The sequence below is a fragment of the Hordeum vulgare genome, chromosome 3H, assembly GCF_904849725.1.
Source record: "Hordeum vulgare subsp. vulgare chromosome 3H, MorexV3_pseudomolecules_assembly, whole genome shotgun sequence".
NCBI lineage: Eukaryota > Viridiplantae > Streptophyta > Magnoliopsida > Poales > Poaceae > Hordeum > Hordeum vulgare.
In genome coordinates, this window is record NC_058520.1 from 200,105,241 (window position 1) to 200,132,255 (window position 27,015).

The window sequence follows — 27,015 nt, forward strand, 5'->3', positions numbered from 1 at the left end:
TGAAGAGTTGGCATCCCGTGCAGCGCTGAACAAGTATGTGGGCGTCTACTCAAGCTATGGGCCAGAAGAAACCAGCTCGAAAAGCCTTGCTGACCGAGGCTGTCGGATTTCGGGCTCCGCAAAACCCTAAAGATTGGAACTTAGGGGCGTGTACGAAGATATCTCTTGGGCTCGCCTCACCTATCTTGCTACTTGCTGGGGATGGCAGAAAACTCACTCGATGGTGAGGAAAACACAAAGCACGACACTTTACCCAAGTTTGGGCCGCTGAGAAGCGTAATACCCAACTCCTGCTTTGGTGGATTGCCTCTCGTCGAGGTTGGAAGATGAACTAGTACAGTGTTCGAGGGACCCCGGAGGCTGGGCGGCTTTTGTGTGGTGCCAGTAGGTGAATGAATGAGTCGGATCCCCCTCTATGATGTAACCTACCATCTATATATAGTGGCGGCCCCGGTCCTCTTCCCTTATCGTTTCGACGGGAAGGGATCCCACAACGACCAATTTTAAAGGGGTACAGGGGAACATGCTTCCCTTGTCCTAAAGTAGTCTTCGCCTGCAAAGTGGCTATCAACGCAGCAGGGACGGGTCCAGGGATGACGTTCGTCCTGCTAGCGGGCGGTGGTGGCCTTGTTGCACCAGAATGGAAACCTTTGGAAGATGCCTTGGAGACCTGCGTGCATCCTCGCCCCCTTTGCACTAAACGGGGAACTGCACCATCTTGAGGTCTTCTACTCGCATGTCCTTCCCCCACGTCATCCTCGACTCGTGAGGCCGGGTCTCGCCTTGGAATACCCGTCGATCCATAGGGGACATTAGGAAGCCCCCTACGGGTCTTGATGTTGTTCCTCCTCGCGAGGCTTGGTCCCTCATGAGGGCCTTGCCGTGAGTGGTGCCAGACCAGTTGGTTTTTGGTTGATGAAGTGGGCCAACCCTGGGCCGCAGGCAGGCAGGTATGGGTACCCCCATTCCCAGAACGCCAACAGGAGCCCCGGGGCCCAAGGCGTGCTCGAGCTGGCTTCTAAGCAAAGCCTTGCGGGCGGCCCAAAGCGCCGCGGGCCCTAGTTCCCTGTGGACCAGTGTAAGTGCATCTAGTGCCCCTTAGTGATTTTGGTGATTTGAAGACTTATGGGTTAAGTATCTAATGTGTTTATAAGTGTACACAGGATCTATTAGTCATTGAGGAGTTTGAGATATTTGAAGAATATCGACCCCTAAAAATGTATATCTTCAGTTGAAGAAATTGGTCTGAAGCTGAAGAAATGAATCACGAGGAATCTGTGATGAAATTGATATTCCTCATGAAGATACTAATATTGAGAAGACCGGTGGTTCCTGAAGAAAATCATTCTGAAGAAATTGAAGCGTGAAGGTTTTTGCTCTCTGTTTTACTTTCTTCGCATTTGATGAATAGGAAAACCGTACTGTTAAAGGGGGTCAAAGTAATGCTATGGAATGAATTTCCTCATGATGCTGAACCCAAGCCAAATCCTACCAAAAGCCTCAAGTGATGAATATGAGTGACATGAGGACTCTCACAGTTGAGGGTCCCGACCGTTTCGATAGCCACGCCAAGTCACTGGTCTTATCCACTCCAACGGTCATATTATTTAAGGGCATTAATGTCAAATCTTGTCAGGATGCTCCCAGGCTATAAATAGCCACCCCCACAACCACTAGCTGGTTGGCTTCTCCGTTAGAAACTGACACTTGTCAAAAGAGCAACCCAATTCCTCAGAGCTTTCTAGAGTAAATCATCAGTGAGGAAATACACCACCCACCGAAACCACAAACCAAACCTAGTGATTGAGCATCACTGAAGAAGTTGTTCCTATGTGGGACTGAAGCCTTTTACCTTTGAGGACTGTGCATCCTCCAGACGGTTAGGCGTCATGGTCTAGAGCAATCCAGCAGTCAATTGTGGATCGCCGGGTGACCGAGTTTGTGAGGGTTTGGAAGTCTGCCCTGAAGACTTACCACGAGTGTTGGGCGAGGAGTGTGTGTCCTTAGCTCAAGGAGAATACGGTAGGGACTGTGTGTCCCAGGACTGGGTGTCCTTTGGTTTCAATACCAAGCCGCTCCAAACCAGATGTACAACTGTCACAGCAGTTGGAATTGGGTCATCAACAATAGTCTTCACCAAGAATCGGGTTCTAATTCCTCAACTCTTTACATTCTCTGTATTATGTGTTGATGACTTTCACTGTGACTGTTTGAAGAATTTGCTGAAGACTTTTTTCGAATTTCCTCAACCTCAAATCCTTCACTTGAGTTAATCATCATCTGTATTCTGCGTGCCTGCTTACTGTGCAATCTGTTCTCATAATCTTCACTCTGTAATACTGTTGTGGTGAACGTTTGCACAACTGATCCTTAACTGTTTCCGCTGTAAGTTAGTCATCAGTGAGGAATTTCCTCAAAAGGAATTTCCTCAGTGATGAAATTCTAAAAATCTCCTATTCACCCCCCCTCTAGTCGATATAACGCACTTTCAATTGGTATCAGAGCAAGGTACCCCCTTGTTTTGTGTGATTTTGGTTTAACCACCTGGAGTTTTAGTTATGTCGACTGCAGGCATGTTTAAGGTGACTGCAGCATGTCCTACCTACGAGGGAACGAACTTTCCCTTCTGGAAGAACAAAATGCAAATGCATCTACAAGCTATAGACAATGATCTCTGGTATGGTGTGGAAAATGGTGTCCCCATCATTTCTGCTAGTGTCACTGCACCTGATGTGAAGAAATTCAAGCAACTCGATTCTCAAGCGAAGAACATCATCTGTGGTCATCTGAGCCCTGGCCAGTTTGGAAGAGTAAGTGCCTTAGGCTCTGCAACACTGATCTGGGAGAGACTGTGCAAGGTAAATGAAGGAGTATCAACCCAACGTGACTCTCGTGTTGATATTCTTCGCAATCTCTTCAATCGCTTTAAGAGACATGACAATGAAAGCTGCCAAGACACCTTTGATCGCCTCACTGACATATCAAATGAACTGCAAGCACTGGGAGATCGAGACATCACTGATCACGAAGTTGTGAAGAAACTGCTGAGATCTTTGGATTCTTCATTTGACACGTTAGTTCTGATAATTCAAGAAAGACCAGACTACAAGATGCTAGATCCTGCTGACATCCTTGAAAGGCTAAATACTCATGAATTCCAGCTAGAAGAAAAGAGAGATCTATATGGACAAAGCTATTCCAGACCACGTGCACTGAAGGCAAGAGCAATTTCCTCATCTGAAGAAGAAGACACAGATGACAGCAGTTGTGACCCTGAAGAATTTGGTCAGGAACTTGCAATGCTTGTGAGGAAATTCCAGAGATTTACACGACGAGGCCAGTTCGGTAAATCATCAAGAAGACACATGAGGAAATCAGAATCTGCATCTGAGGACTACAAGAAACCGACCTGTCACAAGTGCAAGAAATCAGGTCATTTCATTGCTGATTGTCCCCATTGGGGAAAGGAATCAAAGAAGAAGAAATACAAGGATGACAGTTGTGATGACTCAAAGAAGAAGAAGAAATCTTCAAAATCCTCATCTTCAAAGTCCTCCTCACACAAAAAGACTACCTTCAGAAAGGCTCGGGCACTTATTGGCAAGGAAATGGATTCCGAGGGAGAATCAGAGGAATGTGATGAAGAAGAAAGCTCTGGAGAAGACTCAGAATCCGGACAGGCTAGTCTTGCACTAGCAACCACTTTCGTCAGCAAGTCAATCTTCAATCTTGAAGAAAATGATTGCACCATCCATACTGATGAATATGCTGATGACTTCGCTCCAACCTATTGCTTCATGGCGAAAGGTTCAAAGGTATCAAATAATGCCTCCTCCTCTGATTCAAGTGACTGTGAACATGATGATTATAAGAAACCCAGTTACAGTACACTTGCTATCATTGCCACTAAACAACAAACTGCTCTGGAAAAGCTTCAAAAACTGCTAGACAAAAGTGATGATCTATTGAATGATGAAATGAATCTTAATCAAATCCTCGTTGATGACATGAAAAATCTTCAGGATAGATTTGATAATCTTCAGGATAGTCATGATACACTCCTCACTGATCATGAGAAGCTTTCCTACGAATTCCTTCAAAGAAATCTTGATCTTGAGAAGCTAAGGATGTCTCATGATGATCTTCGTATGGAAAATGATTCATTACTAGCTCAACAGATTAGCGCTAGTCAAGTTGAATTTAGTCCTGCATGTCTTAAATGCATTGAACGTGAAACTGGTAATTCCTCACCAGAAACATCAAATGCTACAAATTCTTCAACTGCACGTGCTGTGTCTATTTCCTCACTTGAGGAAAACACAAATGTTACTGATGAAAATGTAGGGTTGAAGGAATTGTACGTGACAGGCATGTACAAAAGTCTCAAAGGACACCAAAACCTTTGTGATGTGCTCAAAACGCAGATCTTGAACAGGAACCCAAGGAAAGAAGGAATTGCCTTTGACAGGAAATTGAATGATGATGGATCTTATTGGAAACCTGAGCAGTTTCCAAAAACCTCATGGGTTGCTGCTACTGGGCCTCCTTTTGATCCATCTAATCTAACCGGCTTCTCATGTGAATTATCCTATTCCTCGGATGAGTCATTTGATTCCAACTATAAATTGTTTAAAAATCAATCTGGTGAAGTATTTGCTCGATATGTTGGAACTAACTGCAGGAATGGCCCTCCTCTGAGGAAAATCTGGGTTCCCAAAAGTTGTCTTGAAAATCTTCAAGTGAATGTCCTCATGACATCACCTCTGAAGAATCTGAGCCCCACATCAAATTCCTCAGGAGGACCAAAGTCTTCAAGAGGATCAAAATCCTCAACTGGTCAAAACTATGCTCGTACCCGTGCTTATGCGTCTAACATGCAGGGAAACTACAAGGAATATGATTATGAGCGCTATTCCTCAAATCATTATGTTCATAAATCCTCAAACCAGTTCTCTGCATACTCATATGAGTACTTTAACCCCCCTACTATTAAGAGAAGTGCATTAGCTTCAATGCCACCTTTCTCATATGGTGCTCGCAGGATGATGAACGCTTTGCCACCCCTTCAGATGTGGGTGGTGAAGAAATCAAACTAATCACTTCTGCAGGTCAGGTCTCCAGATGAAAATCATCATCTGAAGAATTTGCTGGAGGCCTGAGGAAATGCTTGATAGGACGCAAGCTAATGATTGATGAAATATAAATATTTCACACGTCCTTACATTTCTATTATGATGAAATCACTGAACTGATGAAATTAGTATCATATTCTTCAAATCTGAAGCATATGAGATGGTAAGCTGTACTAATTCATCTGCAGGATGACAAACCCAAAAATACTGAGTGGGTTCTCGATAGTGGCTGCACACATCACATGACTGGTGATAAAAGCCTACTGATGAATATGCCACTAACTCCATCACCTCTGAAGCAACTCTCATATGCTGATAAAGGTAAAAGCAAGGTATTGGGACTTGGCAAAGTAGCTATTTCCAAGGATAGGCATATGGACAAAGTGATGCTTGTTTAATCCCTTGGTTTTAACCTCATGTCAGTCTCGATGCTTTGTGATCTTGATATGATTGTTATCTTTGGTAGATATAGATGTGTAGTCATCATGGAATCTGACAGATCCAAAGTCTTTGAAGGTGTAAGAAGAGGGGATTTGCACATTGTTGACTTCTCTACAGGTCCTCAACCAGCCACTTGCTTACTAGCAAAAACCTCAAAAGGATGGCTGTGGCACCGAAGACTAGGTCATGCAGGCATGAGGAATTTGCACACACTTGTAAAGAAGAAGGATGTCATTGGCATTGAATCAGTCAAATTCCTCAAGGATCATTTGTGTGGTGCTTGTGAATCTGGGAAAATGACCAGATCCAAGCATCCCTCCAAAACCAACATGACCACTACACGTCCATTTGAATTGCTTCATATGGATTTATTTGGACCTACACACTATGCAACACTAACCAATGCAGCATCTCTATATGGCTTTGTCACAGTTGATGATTATTCCAGATCTAGTTGGGTGCATATTATAGTGTATAAAACTGAAGTGCAGGAAATCTTCAAACGATTTTCTTCAAGGGCCTCGACGAACTTCGGCATCAAGATCAAACATATCAGGAGTGATAATGGAACCGAGTTCAAAAACACTGGTCTTGATGATTATCTTGATGAACTTGGTATTACTCACGAATTGTCTGCTCCTTATACTCCTCAGCAGAATGGTGTCGTCGAAAGAAAGAACAGGACTCTGGTTGAAATGGCAAGAACTATGCTTGAAGAATATCAGACTCCTCGTCGCTTCTGGCCTGAAGCAATCAACATTGCATGTCATATCATCAACAGGGTATATCTTCAAAAATTCCTCAACAAAACCTCATATGAACTCCTCACTGACAAGAAACCCAATGTAAGTTATTTCAAAGTCTTCGGTGCAAAATGCTGGATTAGAGATCCTCATCATAGCTCAAAATATGCACCTAAGGCACATGAAGGTTTTATGCTCGGTTATGGAAAGGAGTCGCACACCTACAGAGTCTTCAACAACTATCACAACAAAGTTGTTGAGACTGTAGATGTGCGGTTCGATGAAACTAATGGCTCGCAAAGAGAGCAATTGCCTTCTGATCCAGATAAGCTGTCTCCTGAGGAAGCAATAAAGCTTAAGCCTACTGAAGACATTGTCCCCACTGAGGAAATTGGTGAACAAACGATCCCCATCGCTGATGAAAACCAAGAAGATGCTCCTGAGGAAGTTGCAACAGCACCACTTCCTCAGCCCAGACAAAATCCTCAACCAGCTCATCCGAGGATTGCAAATGAAGTAGAACTTGACAAAATCCTCAACGACATCAATGCGCCAGGTCCTCTCACTCGCTCAAAAGCTTCACACTTAGTTAACTTTTGTGGGCATTTTTCCTTTGTATCCATCACAGAACTTTCAAAAGTAGCTGAGGCTTTTCTAGAACCGGAGTGGATCCAAGCTATGCAAGACGAACTTCTTCAATTCAAGCTGAATGACGTATGGAGCTCGTCAAACGACCAGATCCTCGCAAGCATAACATCATCAGCACCAAGTGGATTTTCCGAAACAAGCAAGATGAGGACGGTCAAGTGGTGAGGAACAAGGCACGACTTGTAGCCCAAGGCTACATCCAGGTTGAAGGAATAGATTTCGATGAAACTCTTGCACCTGTTGCTAGACTTGAAGCTATTCGAATTCTACTTGCTTATGCTAATCATCATAACATCATCTTATATCAAATGGATGTGAAAAGTGCATTCCTCAATGGTAAGCTTGAGGAAGAAGTATATGTTGCTCAGCCCCCAGGTTTTGAGGATCCAAAGAATCCAGACAAAGTCTTCAGACTCAAAAAGGCTCTGTATGGCCTCAAGCAAGCCCCTCGGGCATGGTATGATACATTGAAGGAATTCCTCATGAAGAAAGGCTTCAAACCTGGTTCACTCGATCCAACTCTTTTCACAAAATCTTATGATAATGAGCTGTTTATATGTCAAATATATGTTGATGACATCATATTTGGTTGTACTGACAAAAGATACAGTGATGAATTTGCCTATATGATGAGTGAAGAATATCAGATGTCCATGATGGGGGAGCTGAAATTCTTCTTAGGTCTTCAAATTCGTCAACAAAGCAATGGAATCTTCATATCACAGGAGAAATACCTCAAGGATGTTCTGAGGAAATTCGACATGCACGAATGCAAAGGTGCCAAGACTCCAATGCCTACCAACGGTCAACTCGACACTGATGAAAATGGTAAAGATTTCGATCAGCAGGTATACCGTTCTATGATTGGCTCTTTCTTGTATCTATGTGCATCTAGGCCAGATATAATGCTTAGTGTTTGCATGTGTGCACGTTTTCAAGCAAAGCCGAAGGAATCACACCATAAGGCTGTGAAACATATTCTTCGATACTTAGCTCACACACCAACACTAGGATTATGGTATTCCAAGGGCTCCAATCTTCATCTGGTAGGGTATTCCGATTTAGACTATGCTGGTGACCGTGTGGATCGCAAGTCAACATCTGGCACATGCCATTTCCTCGGAAGATCACTGGTTTGCTGGTCCTCAAAGAAGCAGAACTGCGTATCACTCTCCACTGCCGAAGCTGAGTACATTGCTGCTGGTTCCTGCTGTGCTCAATTGCTATGGATGAAGCAAACCCTCAAGGACTACGGCATCAACATGAAGAATGTGCCTCTCTATTGTGACAATGAGAGTGCTATCAAGATTGCCTACAACCCAGTGCAGCACGCGAAGACCAAGCACATCCATATTCGTCATCATTTTCTTCGGGACCATGTCCTCAAGGGCAATATCCTCATCGACCATGTGAAGACTGATGATCAACTGGCTTATATCTTCACTAAGCCCTTGGATGAGAAAAGGTTTTGCAAGTTGCGGTGTGAGCTAAATATCTTAGAGTCTTCAAATGTTTTGTAAAAACATGCACACATCCTAACACTTATGCAAAATTGATGACTTAGATGTGCAACACATGATGAAACGATTTTCTTCAACCAATGAAGAAAGTCACTCAGAATGTGAAGAAATTAACGAAGAAATTGATTCTCAGGGCCCTACGACAGTTGTACGCGGCGTCTGTAATCAACATTCTTATATGGTGGGTAACACCACCGTCCAATGTGAAATTCCTCAAGTAGATTTTCTTCAAATAATCAATTTCCTCACAATGCATTTTTCTTCAAAAGAGCTGTTCTTCATTGTGATGATCTATTGCAAAATCTTCAAAAACACTTGATGACTTTTATTTGCCTAGGTAGACTGTGATTTCTAGTCCTCAACAGCATTCACTTATTGCTAATTCTTCAAGTTGATTTTTCTGCTAAGTGAATGTGATCGGACCCTATTTTCCCTCTATGCTATACTTATCCAGTCTATTCAATTCTTCATATGCGTTCTACTTGAAACTTTGTTCAAAATCCTCACCGTATCCTTGTCAGCTAATTATTTTGTAACAAAAATCCTCAAATCTTCAAAAATTGTTTTCTTTAAAAAGAACAGTAACTGAACTCCACTTCCCAAGATCGGATAACCACGATCTCCACTATCTCCACCGCATTGTACGGGAGCTACACGTGTCCTGCGGAGACGTAGAGGCAAGGGCTATTCGGTCCGAAACTTTCGCGCCAAACAGTAACTTTCGGGCTATAAATAGATCCTTATCCCCCTCGGTATCTTCTTCTTCGCCTCATCGCTCTCCTGCCATCAAACTCTCCATCGAACCCTAGTGTCACCGCTGGTTGTCTTGTCGCCGGCAAGGAAGAGCTTCACTGCCTCAACCTTTTCGCCGCCAGGTTCACGCCGGAGTCGGAACATCTACGTCCGCCGCCGCCGTAGACGTCCTCTGCTGCCAAGTTAGGGTGCATTGGACACTTGACCAAAGAGACTCTCCAACACGACCTTTTGTGTTCTTCGCTCGCACCTTCTAGGGTAAATATACTCCATTTTTACAGCAGCTCAGATTTGAAATTTTACCTCTCCCATGGGAAATCTGGTTTTCCTCAAGATACGATGCGCACATGATTCCTCAAACACTATCCATCACCACTATCATTGATGAACTAGCTAAGCATCTAAGATTTTCACGAGATTCCTCAATTGTGCGTATTTTCGGATCTGTACAAATCTGGAACCCAAGAACAGTATGCTTCAGCAAATTCCTCAACCACTGGTTATATTCCTCAAACTGTCAAACTTTTTCATTTTCTTCAAATCTGAGAACGCATATGACCTCTCCAAATTCCTCGCAACTATACTCTATTCACAGGTACACACATGTCAGCTGATGAATCTCTTGGTTCTCATCACATTAACTCATTTGCAGCGTTTCTGGAAGAAACTCTTCAAGGCTCATCAGAATCTTCAAGAGTTCAAAATCATCAGCAAATTCCTCGTCTGAAGAAAATGGAGGAAGAAAGGAAACAGAAGGGAGGAAAGAAACTGGAGCAGAACACAGCTGTTGATATTCCTGATGACATATACATGGACTAGTGCATGCCTGATGAAGAACCTGAGACAATGGCTAAAAGAAAGATTAGGCTGCAGAAAATTGAACGCAGATGGGCAAAGGAGTGGAAGGAGTACAGGTTTCTGACTCCAAAATATGCGAAGAAATTCCCTTTGAAGCCTCCTGGCAGAAGGGCCCCACTTGAGGATCATCAAGTAGCTCATCCCTCAAGTCTTATGACACTTGATGACTACCCAGATGAAAAACAAAGGCATCTGGCCAAGCTCAAGAAGCAAGCAGAAGCAGCAGTGAAGAAATTTAATGAATCCTCAGGTGCTGCCTCCGGTGCTGCTCATTCCTCAGCAGCAGAAACCTCAGGCTCCGAGATTCCTCAACCACAGTCTATGCCAACAAATCCAAAGGCTTCAAAGCCTCAAGAGAAGTTTGCACAGGCTTCTGTCACACAACCCTCAGCTCCAAAACCCTCAGCTCCAAAACCCTCGGTTCCAAAACCGTCAACACCAAAACCATCAGCGCCAAAACCCTCAGCACCCATCTCATCTACACCAAAGTCCTCAGCTCCACCTCCAAAGGCAGTATAGAAGAAAGTCGTGAAGACTACGACTGCCAGCTTCAGCTCCTCACTCCCAGCTGCAACTAGCTCGGAGACAAAGTCTTCAACACCCCCTGTGAAGACTTTGGCAACTACTGAATCTGAACCTCTGCCCAGCCCCAGCAAAATCATCACAGTCCCGTCTGCATCAGAGGGAAGTGATGATTGTGATGATGAAAGCCTGGAAGCCATCATCAGGAACAAGCAAGAAAGGGTAGCACAAGCATCAGGCAGTGCTATTCCTCTGGCCATGGACCCCAAGGTCCTCCTCGATTTCATCAATGTATGGTATGAAGACCCAAACACACCCATTGATGATTTGAAACTTCCTCCTGGTCTCAGTCACATGGTGGCCACCTTCATAAACGAAGCTAAGTGGAAGGAACAGAAGGCCAAGCAGGAAAAGATTGCAAAGGCCAAAAAGGAGAAATTCCTGAGGCAAAATCTCCTCAAGCTGACGCCTGAAGCATTGGTGTCAACCCAGGCAGAGCTGCAAGTCTTGACTGACAAGTGTGACAAACTATCAGACCGCAAAAGCATCAAGCGCAATTTCATCAAACTAGCCACTAGTGTTGTTGATGACTACAACAAGTGACACCCACAACCAGCACCAACTCCTCAGCCCCTGGTTGAGCAGCCAGAAGATGCATCTCCTGATGAGGAGGAAATTCCTCAAGGTGAGGAAAAAACCAAGAGCGCCGTGCTGATAAACCGGCCATTGAAGAAATCATCACCGAGACCGCTCCTGATGAAACTGCAAGCCTTGATGCAACTGCTCCTGATCCAGCTGCTTCACCAAAGCAGGCTGATGACTCTGTTCCAGCTGGTTCCTCACTACCTGCTGAAGAATCTGTAGAGAAAACACCTTCACCAAAAGCTTCAAAGGTGAAGAAGGTAATCCTGTCTGCATCATACGCGAAAAAGACAAGAGCTGCTGAGAAGGAAGCGAAGAAGAGAAAAGATTCCTCAACAGAAGAAAAGATTGAGGCAAAACGCCTCAAGGAAACTGAAGAATCTACCCCTCTGGACCCGGTGCCTCTAAATGTTGCACCTTCATATGAAATGGTCGTCATTGGTGACCAAACTACAAGGGCAGATGAGGAAATGAAGGATGCTGCCTCTGAGGAGCATACTGATGAGGAAATCCAGATAGATGATAGTCCTCAACCTCATGTTCCTCAGACACAGACTACTCAAGCTTCAGCTGCAGCTGCTGATGAATCTGCTTCTGCCACAAAGTCAGCTGACGAAAACCAAGCCGAAGAAAATGTCCAGTCTGAGCAGGCTCCTCCCACTGAACAGGCTGACCAAACTCCTCAAGCTGAGAAGGAAGAAGAAACTCCTCAGCCTGAAGCTCAGTCAGAGCAAGAAATACCAGCTGATGACATTCCTCAACCTGAGGAAACTGCTGAAGAAAATGTTCCCGCCCCTGACAATGACTTCATTGTGCTCAACCCAGAGACTGCCATGGTTGTTTCCCCTCCCATTCCTCAGCACAATATCAAGCCAGTTCAGCGCCAGCCATTCTCAAAACGGCGAAAATTTCAGAAAGAAAATTTCTTTGAGAAACACATGTATTTCATCGGAGAGAATCCCTATGACAAGCCTCAAATGAGGCATCTGAAGTTTTGGACAAGGACTCAGATGAACTACTATGCTTCTGTGCTCTGTGGATGCAACAAGATATTCCAGCACAGGCACATTCCTCATGATGAACTTGAAGAAATTCCCTGCATGGAACCTGTCCTCCGTGTACTCCATGATGCAGGTTTGCTCCCTATGTGCTCAGACATATCAGATTGGAATAGTGAGCTTATTCTTCAGTTCTATACAACTCTGCACATCTCGGGCAATGCTGATGACATCAACACATGGGTGTTCGACTGGATGACCCAAAACACTCATTACAAGGCCCCAGCGTCTGAACTCCTCAGAGAACTGCCCGTACCAATTCCTTCAGACGGGGCAGTGAAGCTTTATGGTGAGCGTGAGCTGCCAAATGGAATGATGGTAGTCCTCATGAAGCCTTTGGCTGCAGGAAAACCCTCAAGAACCACATTCCTCGTCCATGAGCTCAAGTACACACCCCGGTCTGTCTACCGCATTCTCTGCAGTGTGCTCGCGCCAATCAAAGGGCATGACGATGGAGAAGATGTTGTCGGCCTCATGAGGAATATCCTCTTCAACATCATTCATGGTATCCCCATGAATATCCATGATTTCTTCTTGAGGACTTTGCCTGACAATGCAATGTGCCCATATGATCACAAAATTTATGCACCATGGATCATGAGATTCATCAGGACAAGGACAGGCATCAACTTCCACGCAAATTTCCAGAACCATGTTGGTTATATGCCTCCTATCCGGGTCAACAAGAAGACTTTCGAGCCCATTGAGGGAAAAGGAAAGTCTGTGATTGATGAAGGCAGCAGGCCTCTTGATGGCCAGTTTAAAGAGCCAGACGCATATTCTTCATGGGACGATACTCAGACTCGTCCACCCAGCCCTGTTCCTCCTCGCGTGCTAAACACCAGAGAGCTTCTTCTCAGTCTTCATCAGAAGGTGGATCACAACCACAAATGGGTCAAACGCCAGTTTGGTGCCATTTTGAAAACCCTCACTGAAACCCAGAACTCTGTGAAGATTAATCATCACTATCTGCATGAGGTTTTCGATCGCACCTGGGCTACTCTTGCACATCTGAAGACCCATACTGAGCTTGAAGAAATGAACTTTGAGCAAGACTTTGAGTGGTCGTGGCCTCCCAGGAAGAAGTTCAGGTCCATTCCAGTGCCAGAAATTGAAGACAACTCCTTCTCATCATTCCGCACTGCCGAATTTGATGAGGAACAACTCGACACCGCAACAAGCCCAAGGAAGAAGACTACACCCAAGAAGCACCAAGGATCTTCATCAACCGCCAAGAAATGAAGTCTTCACGGGCGTTAGTCCTCAGTTTGTCCCTTTTTGTCACTTGATGACAAAGGGGGAGAAACTTGAGAGTTAGTCTTCAAAGGGGATTTATTTTTGGGGCTTATGAACTATATTTAAGTTACAAACTCTTGGCTCTTCTGAAGTTTTTATGTAATGAGTTGTAACTTAAGCCCGATGGTACTCTAACGCTTTTGAACGTTTTTCTTCGCATGCTTATTCCTCAAAGTTTTAATGCACGCATGCTGGAATTCGTCAGATACCATTTGCCATCATGCATCTTCATTTTCTTCATATGATATGTTATATGTATGCATGATCTACACGATTCAGGGGGAGATCTCCATGATATAAATAATAAATGTGCATATGCTATAAAAGCAAAATCCTCAAGGTATGCACATCTTCAGGGGGAGTCTGTGTGAGTCTTGTCTCCAAATTCCTCAATAGAGTATTTACACTTCATATTTTTTATACCTGTTGAAGACTTAACCTAATTGTCATCAACCACCAAAAAGGGGGAGATTGTAAGTGCATCTAGTGCCCCTTAGTGATTTTGGTGGTTTGAAGACTTATGGGTTAAGTATCTAATGTGTTTATAAGTGTACACAGGATCTATAAGTCATTGAGGAGTTTGAGATATTTGAAGAATATCGACCCCTAGAAATGTATATCTTCAGTTGAAGAAATTGGTCTGAAGCTGAAGAAATGAATCACGAGGAATCTGTGATGAAATTGATATTCCTCATGAAGATATTGATATTGAGAAGACCGGTGGTTCCTGAAGAAAATCATTCTGAAGAAATTGAAGCGTGAAGATTTTCGCTCTCTGTTTTACTTTCTTCGCATTTGATGAATAGGAACACCGTACTATTAAAGGGGGTCAAAGTAACGCTATGGAATGAATTTCCTCATGATGCTCAACCCAAGCCAAATCCTACCAAAAGCCTCAAGTGAGGAATATGAGTGACATGAGGACCCTCACAGTTGAGGGTCCCGACCGTTTCGATAGCCACGCCAAGTCACTGGTCTTATCCACTCCAACGGTCATATTATTTAAGGGCATTAATGTCAAATCATGTCGGGATGCTCCCAGGCTATAAATAGCCGCCCCTCACAACCACTAGCTGGTTGGCTTCTCCGTTAGAAACTGACACTTGTCATAAGAGCAACCCAATTCCTGAGAGCTTTCTAGAGTAAATCATCAGTGAGGAAATACACCACCCACCGAAACCACAAACCAAACCTAGTGATTGAGCATCACTGAAGAAGTTGTTCCTGTGTGGGACTGAAGCCTTTTACCTTTGAGGACTGTGCATCCTCCAGACGGTTAGGCGTCATGGTGTAGAGCAATCCAGTAGTAAATTGTGGATCGCTGGGTGACCGAGTTTGTGGGGTTTGGAAGTCTGCCCTGAAGACTTACCACGAGTGTTGGGCGAGGAGTGTGTGTCCTTAGCTCAAGGAGAATACGGTAGGGACTGTGTGTCCCGGGACTGGGTGTCCATTGGTTTCAATACCAAGCCGCTCCCAACCAGATGTACAACTGTCACAGCAGTTGGAACTGGGTCATCAACAACAGTCTTCACCAAGAATCGGGTTCTAATTCCTCAACTCTTTACATTCTCTGTATTATGTGTTGATGACTTTCACTGTGACTGTTTGAAGAATTTGCTAAAGACTTTCTCTGAATTTCCTCAACCTCAAATTCTTCACTTGAGTTAATCATCATCTGTATTCTGCGTGCCTGCTTACTGTGCAATCTGTTCTCATAATCTTGACTCTGTAATACTGATGTGGTGAACGTTTGCACGACTGATCCTTAACTGTTTCCGCTGTAAGTTAGTCATCAGTGAGGAATTTCCTCAAAAGGAATTTCCTCAGTGATGAAATTCTAAAAATCTCCTATTCACCCCCCTCTAGTCGATATAACGCACTTTCAACCAGGCCCTATGAACGGCAAACTGAAAGCTTGTCTTCACATCTTCTCTGCGCCAGACCAGCCTCAACAAGGCTCGCTGAACCACTTGACCCGCATCCACGAGCCGCCTTCGTCTCGCGTCGATTTCGCCATCGGTTCTTCCTCCTGTGTGATCCCGGCTCCGTCATTTGAGCCCTCGTGGCGTGTTGTTTTTCCCCTCATTCTCCTCGCGATGCCTCTGAAATGGGGAAGAAGCGGAGGCTCACGGGGTTCGACCATCTCGATAGAGCGTCGGCCCACATTGGGCCGGTCAACGATGGTGAACTTCGAGGGGTTGGAGAAGGTTCGACTGGTAGTCGCGGCCGGCTCCAATGAGTGGGGGGCACCAAGATCTGGACAAGTTCATGGCCTCGGGGCGAGATGGCGACCCCCATGGTTACCCTTCATATCCATACTCTTCTTTCTAGTGTATTGCCGCCGTTCTCAAGATTCCTCATCGCACTACTTTCGCATTACCAGATCTACGTGTTCCACCTTGACCCTAGTTCTTTGGTTCTCCTCTCGGCCTTCACGTTCTTGTGCGACGCCTTTGTTGGTGTTACCCGTTTCTTGGCATTGCTTCACAACTTCTCCCTTGAAATAGTCTCCGAGGAGCTGTGCTCCGGGTGCGCGTCCTTGGAAATAGCCGACACGTTGGTCCCGGGGGCCCTTGACGCCGAGCTCCTCCCCGAAGCAGAGGGGTTCCGTCGGCAGTGGGTGCAGGTCGAAACTGCCAAGACCGGAGCCCTGTTCCAACCCCTGTCGACCCCAGCAACGTCGAACCGGGGGTGGTTGCGCGAGGAGTTTATTGACCCCCGGCTCACGCCGGTCCTGACCCGGCTGGAGAAGCTGAAACGGGAGGGGGTGACGATGGCGATGGTGGTGCGGGAGTTTATCTGTCGGCGGATCGCTCATCTCCAGAGCCACTCCCGTCCGATTTGGCCTACACGGTACGTTGTGACCCAATGAGGATCCAGGTCCTGCCCCTCTCCCCTGACGTCTTGCGTGAGTTGCTGCGTCGGCTGACTGGTGGTGATCTTGACGGGCTTCCCCAGAACAACCTCCCATTGTATAACTTCGAGGCCCGTGAAGCTCTCGTCGCAGAGATGCGCTCTTCGATGAGTGGGGTATCCTCCCTGGGGGGACACGCGCCCCTGGGGGGCCTCGACCAATGGGTTTCAGGCCCACAAAGACTCTGGTCGTGCTGCCCCTACCGTAGCCGGGTGGGCGGTGTATCGCTGCCCGCTGCCCCGGCTATTGCTCCGGGTCGAGCCTGGGTTGGTGGTGACGACCGGTTGACGGTGGAAGTCCGCTCCCTCCTTCAATCTTCAATAGAGGGATGTTGTGTCTCCACGCCAGGCCACCACCGTCGGTTGGAAGAGAAGGTCGCCTGAGGGTGGTCGCCCCTCGACGAGGTTGGCTCCGGTGAAGAAGAAGTGGGTCGCTGTAGACGAGTAAGCGCCCGTACCCTCCATCGTCCTTTGTTTACGCTCCTCCCTTCTGAGCCTTTGTTTCGTAGGCTCTCCACCGGTGACAGGAGAGGCGAGTCGGTGCTTCCCGCACCCGAGATCGCCGATCATCTTGTGGTTTCTTCCCTCGCACCCCACGAGGTTCAACCTCCCGAGTCCCTCGTGCGTGAGCCTCCCGTGGTCTTTCTCGCCCGTGGTCTCCGGCTCCCCAGAAGTGTGCCGCTCCCCTCGCCTGCGGCGCCTCCTAGGGTCGTGCTACGCCTCCCTTCCGGACCACCTGTTCTTGGTGACGTGGGGCCTCAGGGGGTGCTTCCTTACGACGAAGCACCTACGCGTGAGCCCCCAACCCCCGACCATGGATTCGGGCTGAGAGACTCCACGTGCGCCTCTCCCGTTCACCATGTAGAAAGTGAGAGCTCTTGTTGGACACTGGAGCTTGTTGAAGGTTTGCGTGCTGCGCTGCAGGGCTTGCTCCGCACAGCGGCGGATGCGCTTCAGTATCTAGGAGCGGGGCTTGCCGGCACTGAAGTCCGCCTCGAGGATGAGTGCCGGCACCTTGCGTCGGGGTGGCGCCATCCTGAAGTTGTCGTGAACCTCAACCGTCTACAGCGTGAGCGCGCCCGCGCGGAGGTAGAGGGGTCCCTTGCTGTGGCAGTGTTAGACCGCGATCATGCTCTCTTCGAGGCTCAGGAAGCTGATCGCCGGTGCAGGGCCTCCGAGGATCACCACAAGGAGCTTTGCACCCTCAACACTGATATTGAGGAGCAGGCTCAACTGAGGGCCACCCTAGGGGGTTCGCCTGGTGAGTTCTTCCCTGCGGGTGAGGGCTTTCGAGTGTCCGCTGATTCGCTGACGCTTGTAGAGGTGAAGCAGCGTCTGGAGGTGAGGGAGTGCCATGTGTCGCTTGCTGTGGAATACCTTGCCTCTCATGAGGCGAAGCTTTAGGAGGACATTGACAGGGGGTGGCGGAGGCTCAACGTTCTTTTCTTCTTGACTATCGTGCAAAGTTGAGGCTCTGAGAGTCCCGCTTCTGCAAGCGCCGTGACCACCTGAAAAACAAGGTCGATGCCCTCCAGAAAAGGTTGGATCAGGAAGTGAAACATCGGTAGGTCGCACCGGACGCACAGGCTAGTACCGAAGGTAAACTGTATCTTCTTTACAAACAGGTGAAAGTGCGACTTCACTGGTTGGAGAGGCCTCCAAAGAGGCAATCCATGCGCGCGGCCTCCAGCTTGAATGATCTTGGATGTTCCAATCCCTCAACAGGAGAGCCTCGCGGGATTTGAGCGACATCTGTGACGAGGTTGTCTCAAGCACTCTGGTCCCCGACGATGTTGGGTACTTGGGCTTCTTCTCCATTGCAGTCGAATGTCTTGAGGCTGGCGCCGAGAAAGCCCACGCGCTCGCAAAGGATAAGAGTCGTGACCTCTTGGGTTAAGCGGCTTCGGACCTCTTCAGCCACCTCCTTCGCCTCGACCCAGACTTTGACTTCGTCGCAAGTGTTGGGTCCGTTGCCAGAGATGATTCGCGCCGCCGTAGCCGAATGGGTCGAGGTCCATGTGGAAGACCTAATGACAAGGCTTGCTCCCGAAGGCTGTGGCGTGAGCAATGGCGACGATGCGTCCTCCTGATCTGCCTTCTTGTTCTCGTGATAGGGTTATGTACTCGGTTTAACAACAACTTTGATGTATATGGAGGTACCTTTCAATGCGTTCTCTGAAGACGAGGTGTGCATGATGCTTTCCTCCTGGCCATGGCCGTTGCCGGCCCCGTGTTGTCGCAATGCTGACGGTCTAGTCCGCGAGCATGGCTCCGTTCATGGCGCTTCCTCCATGCTTGTGTGGCGGTTTGAGGATCGTTTCAGCACTCTGTGTTTGCAGGTCCCGATCCCACACATTTCCCTACCGCCAGGAGGCACAACCCGTTACCAAGGTTGTTCTTCACGGGGCAGAGCCCCGACGCCCTGGGTGCCGACATGGGCGGCATCTGGGTGGCCGAGTGGCATTGTGACCGATAAGGCTCCTGAGGCATGTTGCTCAGGAGTCCCCCTTGACACTCAAACCGCTCTGCGTCGACAAGTCCCAGTCCCGGACATTTCCCCATCACCATTAGGTATGTCCACGAAGGGCGTGTCTAAGGGGCCGGTCCCCACCTCCCTTGATACCGACCGGAATTCGAGGACGGCATCAAAGAGGGCAAGTGGTGACATGATCGTTAAGGCTCCTGCGGCGTGCCTCAGGTGTCCCCTTTGACGCTCGAGCGATTCGCCATTCCGCCCCTCTTGTGGTTGCCTCGGGAGGCCCGGTGGTCTCCCGAGGTTTCCGCGGAACACCAATGAAAACAAAGGGAGAAAGAGAACTCGAGTTTGGTAAAACGAGAGAAACATAAAGAAGAAATCCCCGCCCTTCTTTTATTTTCAAAACATTAAGCAAAGAGATCTTCGAGCTTTTGATAGCTCCAAATACAAAAGGGGAGGCCCTTGAGGGCAACAACTTGAAAACACAAGAAAGGAACGAGAAAACGGCCGCGTTCGACGCCTAAGCTAATCTCCGCTGCCATCTCCCCCCAGCGCGGAGCATAGGGCTTCCACTAGGAGTGGGAGGGACACCTCCGCGTCCATAGGGGGCCCCGGGTGTATACCGTAGCTCGTTATTACGTGAGACTGTCACGGTGGGGGTGTATCTGGGAGGTCGCGAGGACGCTTTGGCCTCGCGGGTGTCCCTACCCCTGAGGCATAGGCGCTTGATTCCTTTTGGGTCGGGCATAGTTATTGGTGGACTGTGTTGATTACCTCCGTCTTCTCCCCAACACGGAGCGTAGGGCTGCCACTAAGCGTGGGAGGAATCCCTCTGCGTCCTGCAGGGCCCCGGGCGTATACAGCCGCAGCTTGTTATTACGTGAGAGTGTCACGGGATGAAGTAGGTTCCGGAAAGATTGAAGGACGATGCACATGCGTCACGGATCGATGTAGGTCCCGGGGACGCTTTGGGAGCCCCATGCCTCACAGACGCGTGCCCTGCTCGTGGTCCCCGTGGTCGTAGCGGCGTGGCGTGGTCCGCCTTGAGCGAGCCCTCGAGCATGGGAGGAGCCCCCAGCGCTCGCTGGCCGGAGAACTCGCCCACACGGTAGGTCCTGAGTCCTTGGGGCGTTGCCCCAACGCGCCTCGCTAGGGCCCCATAGGTTCACACGTTGGTACCCTGGGCCATGCTCCCAGGCTGGGCTAGCCCAACCTGAGGGCAACGGCGGGTAGCCGAACACCTGCTGGCGATCGAACGAAGCCCGCACTCGCGACATGGGCATGTGTTCAACACTCAGTCCCTAGGCGAGCGTCGCGCGCCCCGGAGGTAGTGGCGGATATACCACCCCCGGCCTCCAGGTTAGGATCGTATGGCCCTGGAACATGGCCTGCGCTCCACCCTCCATTCCCAAATTGGGACCTCTCGGCTTGGATGGAAGGGTGCGTCCACCCCGTCCCAAGCGAGAGGTCCCCGGTCCCCAGACCCACACGTCTACCCGAAGCAGCTTCCAGCCAGCAGGTGTGCCCCACGAGGACACCCGCGCTGCGCGTCCCCGCAAAGCCACCCCGCGGACCACCCCTGTGGTGTTCTTCATACCTGTTTGCGCGGGGGCTGCCCGCCGGGTCGCGCGCGTACCTCCTGCCGCGGTGATGGTCCGCGCTGCTTCCTCCGTAGCCCGGATGTGTGTCGACGCGGTCGTCGTCGAACTGCGCGTGCCTCGAGGGGTTGATGTAGTCGGGCCTTCGGTACTCCCTCCTCGTTCCGTGAAGCACGCCGGGGTACACTGGACGACGCCTCCCCAGCGCTGCCAAATTCCGTGCCTCTAGCAGCTCCTGCCGGATCCCCAGCGGGGCAGGCCTGAGTGGATGTTTGGGACGCGCCCGCGCGGTTCCCCCATTGTAGCACCTGGCGATGCGGGCTGACAAGCGCGGCTCCCACGGGGCACGCTTAGGTCTCGCCGGCAACGTCGCGCCCAATAGCGCGCCTGTGCCTGCCCACGTGGCGGCAGCGGGCGGCGTGTCGGCGCCTGAGCTCATGCACCACTAGGAGCGCGACATGTCTGTGTGTCGGGTGCTGATAGACTCGAAAGGGGGAGGAACAACCTGGACGTGTTGCAGGGTCCGGGAACGGGGGATGCCATGTGGTTGGTGAATGCTCCAGCGCCCGGTGCTCGTTGGAAGCCCGTCCGGTGTGAACATCGGCCAACGGGGTGCCGGAGCGTTGCAGGGCGTTCTGGCCCGCCTGCGCCGGTCGCGCCATGCGAGCGGACCGCCTCTCCGTGCGGATTCACCATCTCCCTACCATGAGTGTGACCAACTTCAGCAGGCCGAGCCCTGGGAGAGACCTTGACACACACACCCTACCTGGGGCGCCAAATGTCAGATTTCGGGCTCCGCAAAACCCTAAAGATTCAAACTCAGGGGCGTGTACGAGATCTCTCGAGGGCTCACCTCACCTAACTCGCTAATCGCTTGGGATGGCAGAGAACTCACTTGATGGTGAGGAAGACACAAAGCACGACAGTTTACCCAGGTTCGGGCCGCTGAGAAGCGTAATACCCTACTCATGCTTTGGTGGATTGCCTCTCGTAGAGCTTGGTGGATGAACTAGTACAGTGTTCGAGGGCCTCCGAAGGCTGGGCGGCCTTTATGTGGTGCTAGTGGGCGAATGAATGTGTCGGATCCCCCTCTATGAAGTAACCTAGCCACTATATATAGTGGCGGCCCCTGTCCTCTTCCCTTATCATTTCAGCAGGAAGGGATCCCACAATGGCCAATTTTAAAGGGGGACAGGGGAACATGCTTACCCTATCCTAAAGTAGTCTTCACCTGCAAAGTGACTATCAACGCAGCAGGGATGGGTCCAGGCATGACGTTCGTCCTACTGGCAGGCGGTGGTGGGCTTGTTGTACCATAATGGAAACCTTTGGGAGATGCCTTGGAGACCGGCGTGCGTCCTCGCCCCCTTTGGACTAAAGGGGGAACTGCACCGTCCTGCTGTCTGCTGCTCGCATGTTCTTCCCCCGCGTCATCCTCGACTCCTGAGGTCAAGTCTCGCCTCGGAATATCCGCCGCTCCGGTGGGGTCTTGAGGAGGCCCCGTGCGGGTCTTCATGATGTTCCTACTCAGGCGGCTTGGCCCCTCGCTAGGGCCTTGCCGTGAGTGGTGCCGAGCCCGTTGGTTTTTGGTCGATGAAGTGAGCAACCCTGGGCCGCAGGTTCGCAGGTCTGGGTACCCCATTCCCAGAACGCTGACAGAGGCCCGGGCTACTACATGATGGCCGCCCATGCCCGAGTATACTTCAGCCAACAATTGCTTCCATTTTTCTTTTGATATGCACCGTTGGACTATTTCGGTGGGGCTCTTTTCATATAGCTCACCCTCATGAACCTTATAGGCCTTAGATCGGCGGATAATGCACCGTGCCTCAGTTTGGTCCTCGGGGAGCTCCTTGCGTAATACATAGGCAAGCAATGGTTCAATCCATGCAGCGATTACTACCATGACCTCATGTGGTGATGGTGTTTCCTCAATGGAAGGCCCGCCGGTGACTTCATCGTCTTGCTAGGCTATGGCGGGGGTATGGTTTGCTCCACACCATCGGCTATTCTGCTTCAAGACTCGTCCTGCCATACTACAGATGCCTTAAAGAGCCTTTCCACATATATGTTATTTTGGACGAGGTCGCATGCCTAAGCGGGCAAGAATGTCCGCATCTTGGTTGCTGTCTCCTGAGACGTGGTGGAATTCCAGTCGCTCGAATTGTGTCGATGTCTTGTGTATGACGTCTCTGTATGCTGCCGTCTTTGGGTTTTTGGCATCGATTCGCCGTTAATTTGTGATATGGAGAGGTTGGGGTCTCCTCGTACCTCAAGCCATTGTATACCCATTGAGACTTCCATCCGAAGACCATGCAACAATGCTTCGTATTCGGCTACGTTGTTAGAGTCGGCGTACATGATCTGTAGCACGTATCGGACATTGTCCCCGATAGGAGATGTGAGGATTACCCCGGATCCTAGACCGACAAGGGTTTTGGATCCGTCAAAGTACATGATCTAATGAACATAGGTGCTATATTCTTTGGGGAGTTCGGCCTCCATCCATTCCGCAACGAAGTAGGCCACCACTTGAGATTTGATAGCTCTCTGTGGCTTATCTCAAACAGCAGGAGCTCGATGTCCCACTTGGCAATCTGGCCGATGGCATCCTTGTCGTTAATTATATCATTCAGGGGCACTTCCGATATCACCATGACTGCACACTCCTGAAAATACTGTCTGAGTTTGTGCGACACCATGAACACTATGTAAGCGATTTTCTGATAGTGTGGGTATCTCGTCTTGCATGGGGTAAGTACCTAGGATATATAGTAGACATGTCTTTGTATCCGTATCTGGTGACCCTCGGCTTCTCTTCCTACGATGAGGACCACGCTGACCACTTGATTAGTGGGTGCGATGTATAGCAGCATCGGTTCCCCTAGGTAAGGTGCTATGAGTATAGGATTATTGGCCAGTAGCATTTTGATTTCCTCTAGGGCCGTCGTGGCCTCCTTGGTCCATTTGAAGTTTTTAGTCTTCTTCAGCAACCCGTAGAGCGAGAGGGCCTTTTCACCGAGGCGAGAGATGAACCAGCTTGAAGCCGCCAGGAGCGTGCCAATTTTTGGACGTGTGCTAGCTCTGTTGGGATCGGAATTCGGAAAGAGCTCGGATTTTGGCCAGATTGGCCTCAATTTTGTGCTCTGACACTATAAACCCGAGGAGTTTGCCGGATGGGACTCCGAAGACACATTTGTCCGTATTAAGCCTTATGTTGTATGCCCGTAGGCTGACAAACGTTTCTTTGAGATCGTCTACGAGTTGGCTGAGTGACGGGTCTTGACGACTACATCATCCACGTATGCCTCCATGGTTTTGCCGATTTGTTTTTCATACATGTCTAGATCATGCGTTGGTAAGTGGCGCGTGCATTTTTTAACCCGAAAGGCATTGTGTAAAACAGAACGGCCTGTATGGGGTTATGAAGGTAGTTACTGCCTGATTGGATTCCTTCATTTTGATCTGATGGTATCCGGAGTAGGCATCGAGGAAGCATAGGGAGTCGTGTCCGGCTATTGCATCGATGATCTTATTTATTCAGGGTAAAGGAAAAGGGTCCTTTGGGCATGCTTTCTTGAGGTCTTTAAAATCGACGCATAGCATCCACGATTATCCTTTTTGGCACCATGACCAAATTTGCCAGCCAGTCAGGGTGTTTGATGTCCCTGATAAATCCGGCCTCCAATAGCTTGGCCAGTTCTTCCCCCATGGCTTGACGCTTAGGTTCAGAAAATCGTCACGGGGTTTGTTTGACCGGCTTAAAGCCTGCTATTGTGTTCAAACTGTGTTCGGCCAGCCCCTCGGCATCCCTAGCATATCTGAGGGATGCCACGCAAATATATCCCACTTCTTGCATAGGAAGACGTGTAGTGCTTCATCTACTTCGGGTTCTAGGTGGGCTCCATTGGATGTGGTTTTATTAGGGTACGTTGGATGTACGTGGAATTTGGTAGTTTCGTCCGCTGGCTTGAAAGACGTAGATTTGGGTTGCTTGCCGAGGACTACGTCATTTTTGTCCACCACGGCCCACACAGCTGTTAGTTCTTCTGCGAACAGGGTTTTGGCCAGTACCTCCAAGGCTAGGGATGTCGTCTTATTTTCGGTTTAGAGCGCCCTGTGGGGATCACTTTCTATCGTGGTTATAACATTTGGACCTAGCATCTTCAGCTTCATATACACGTAGTGTGGTATGTCCTGGAATCTTGTGAAGGCCTCCCGCACTAATAAGGCGTGGTAGCCACTTTGGAATGGAATAATGTGGAACAGGATCTCCTCGGATCGGTCGTTATCGGGGGTACCAAATACGACGTCGAGTGTAATGCGTCTTATGCATCATGCCTATTTGCTGGGGATAATGCCTCGGAAGGTGGCAGCGCTGTTCCTGATCCGAGATCGGTCGAACTGTATTTTATCCAGCGTATCCTCATAAATGAGGCCATTGTCCCCGTCCATGAGTACTTTGCTTAGTCTGAAGCCGTCTATGATGGGGTTCAGAACTAGGGTGGCACGTGTCCACTCAGTGTTCATTACCGGCTCGTCTTCTCGGTCGAAGGTAATAGGTGTGTTCGACCAAGGGTTGGTCTCCACTACCTCGTTTATTTGATTGAGCTCTCGAAAGGTTCTCTTTTATCGGTTTGCCGAAGAGAACGTTTTGTAGATCATTATGATCTCCGTACTATTGCTTGGCGGTGCCTGATAGGTCTCCAATGTATCTATAATTTTTTATAGTTCCATGCTATTATCTTGACAAACTTTGGATGTTTTGTATGATTTTTATATCTTTTTTGGGACTAACTTATTAACTCAGTGCCAAGTGCCAGTTCCTGTTTTTTCCGTGTTTTGACCCTTTTCAGAGGAGGATTTTAAACGGTGTCCAAACGGAATAAAACTTCCGAAAAGATTTTTTCCGGAACAGAAGATACGCGCCAGACTTGAGAACCAAGGCAGGGGCCACCAGGGGAACCCACAAGCCCCCTAGGCGCGGTCAGGGGCGCCGCGCCTAGCAGGCTTGTGGGCCCCCTGTGGCATGTCTGCCCTACCTCTTCCGCCTATAAATCTAGAAAAATTCCAAAACTTCGTGAGAGATCCAGGAAAATACTTTTCCGCCGCCGCAAGCTTCTGTCTCCGCAAGATCCCATCTGGGGCACGTTCTGGTGCCCTGTCGGAATGGGGATTCGGACACGGAGGGCTTCTTCATGAACACAATGACCTGTCCGATGATGCGTGAGTAGTTCACCATAGACCTACGGGTCCATAGCTAGTAGCTAGATGGCTTCTTCTCTCTCTTGGATCTTCGATACAAAGTTATCCATGATCTTCATGGAGATCTATCCGATGTAATCTTCTTTTGCGGTGTGTTTGTCGAGATCTGATGAATTGTGGATTTATGATCAGATTATCTATGAATATTATTTGAGTTTGTTCTGTTCTCTTATATGCATGATATCGTATCCTTGTAATTCTCTTCGAGTTGTGGGTTTTCTTTGGCCGACTTGATCTATGATTCTTGCAATGTGAAAAGTGCTTGGTTTTGGGTTCATACCATGCGATAACCTCACTCAGTGACAGAAGGGGTAGCAAGGCACGCATCATGTTGTTGCCATCAAGGGTAAAAAGATGGGGTTTTCATCATTGGTTTGAGTTTATCCCTCTACATCCTGTCATCTTGCTTAAGGCATTACTCTGTTTGTCATGAACTCAATACACTAGATGCATGCTGGATAGCGGTCGATGTGTGGAGTAATAGTAGTAGATGCAGAAAGTATCGTTCTACTTGTCTCGGACGTGATGCCTATATGTATGATCATGGCCTTAGATATCATCATGACTTTGCGTGGTTCTATCAATTGCTCGACAGTAATTTGTTCACCCACCGTAATATTTGTTATTTTGAGAGAAGCCTCTAGTGGACACTATGGCCCCCGGGTCTGCTTCACACCATATTTTCAGCCTTACTCTTTTACTTCGTTGTACTTTCCGCCTTCAGATCTCACTTTGCAATCAATCTTGAAGGGATTGACAACCCCTTTATAGCGTTGGGTGCAAGCTCTTTTGTATTTGCGCAGGTACTCTGGACTTGACGCGATTCTCCTACTGGATTGATACCTTGGTTCTCAAACTAAGGGAAATACTTACTGCCCTTGTGCTGCATCACCCTTCCTCTTCAAGGGAAAAACCAACGCAAGCTCAAGAGGCAGCAGAAGGATTTCTGGCGCCGTTGCCGGGGAGGATCAAGTCAAGAACACATCCAAGTATGTGTCATAAACTCAACTCTTGCATTTAATTTTTTGCCTCTCGTTTTCCTCTCCCCAACTTCTGAAAAACAAAATTTTCCAAAAATATTTGCCTTTTTCGTTCGCCCTTTTCTCTCGCTTGCTTTCTGTCCGCTTGTGTGCTTGCTTGCTTGCTGAAG

The 27,015-nt window shown here is 48.6% G+C and overlaps 1 pseudogene; it reads right to left on the reverse strand.

Annotated features, from left to right (window-relative positions):
• Positions 1 to 20,362: 20,362 nt before the first annotated feature.
• Positions 20,363 to 21,296, reverse strand: LOC123441626 (annotated as a pseudogene).
• Between the last annotated feature and the right edge of the window lie 5,719 nt (positions 21,297 to 27,015).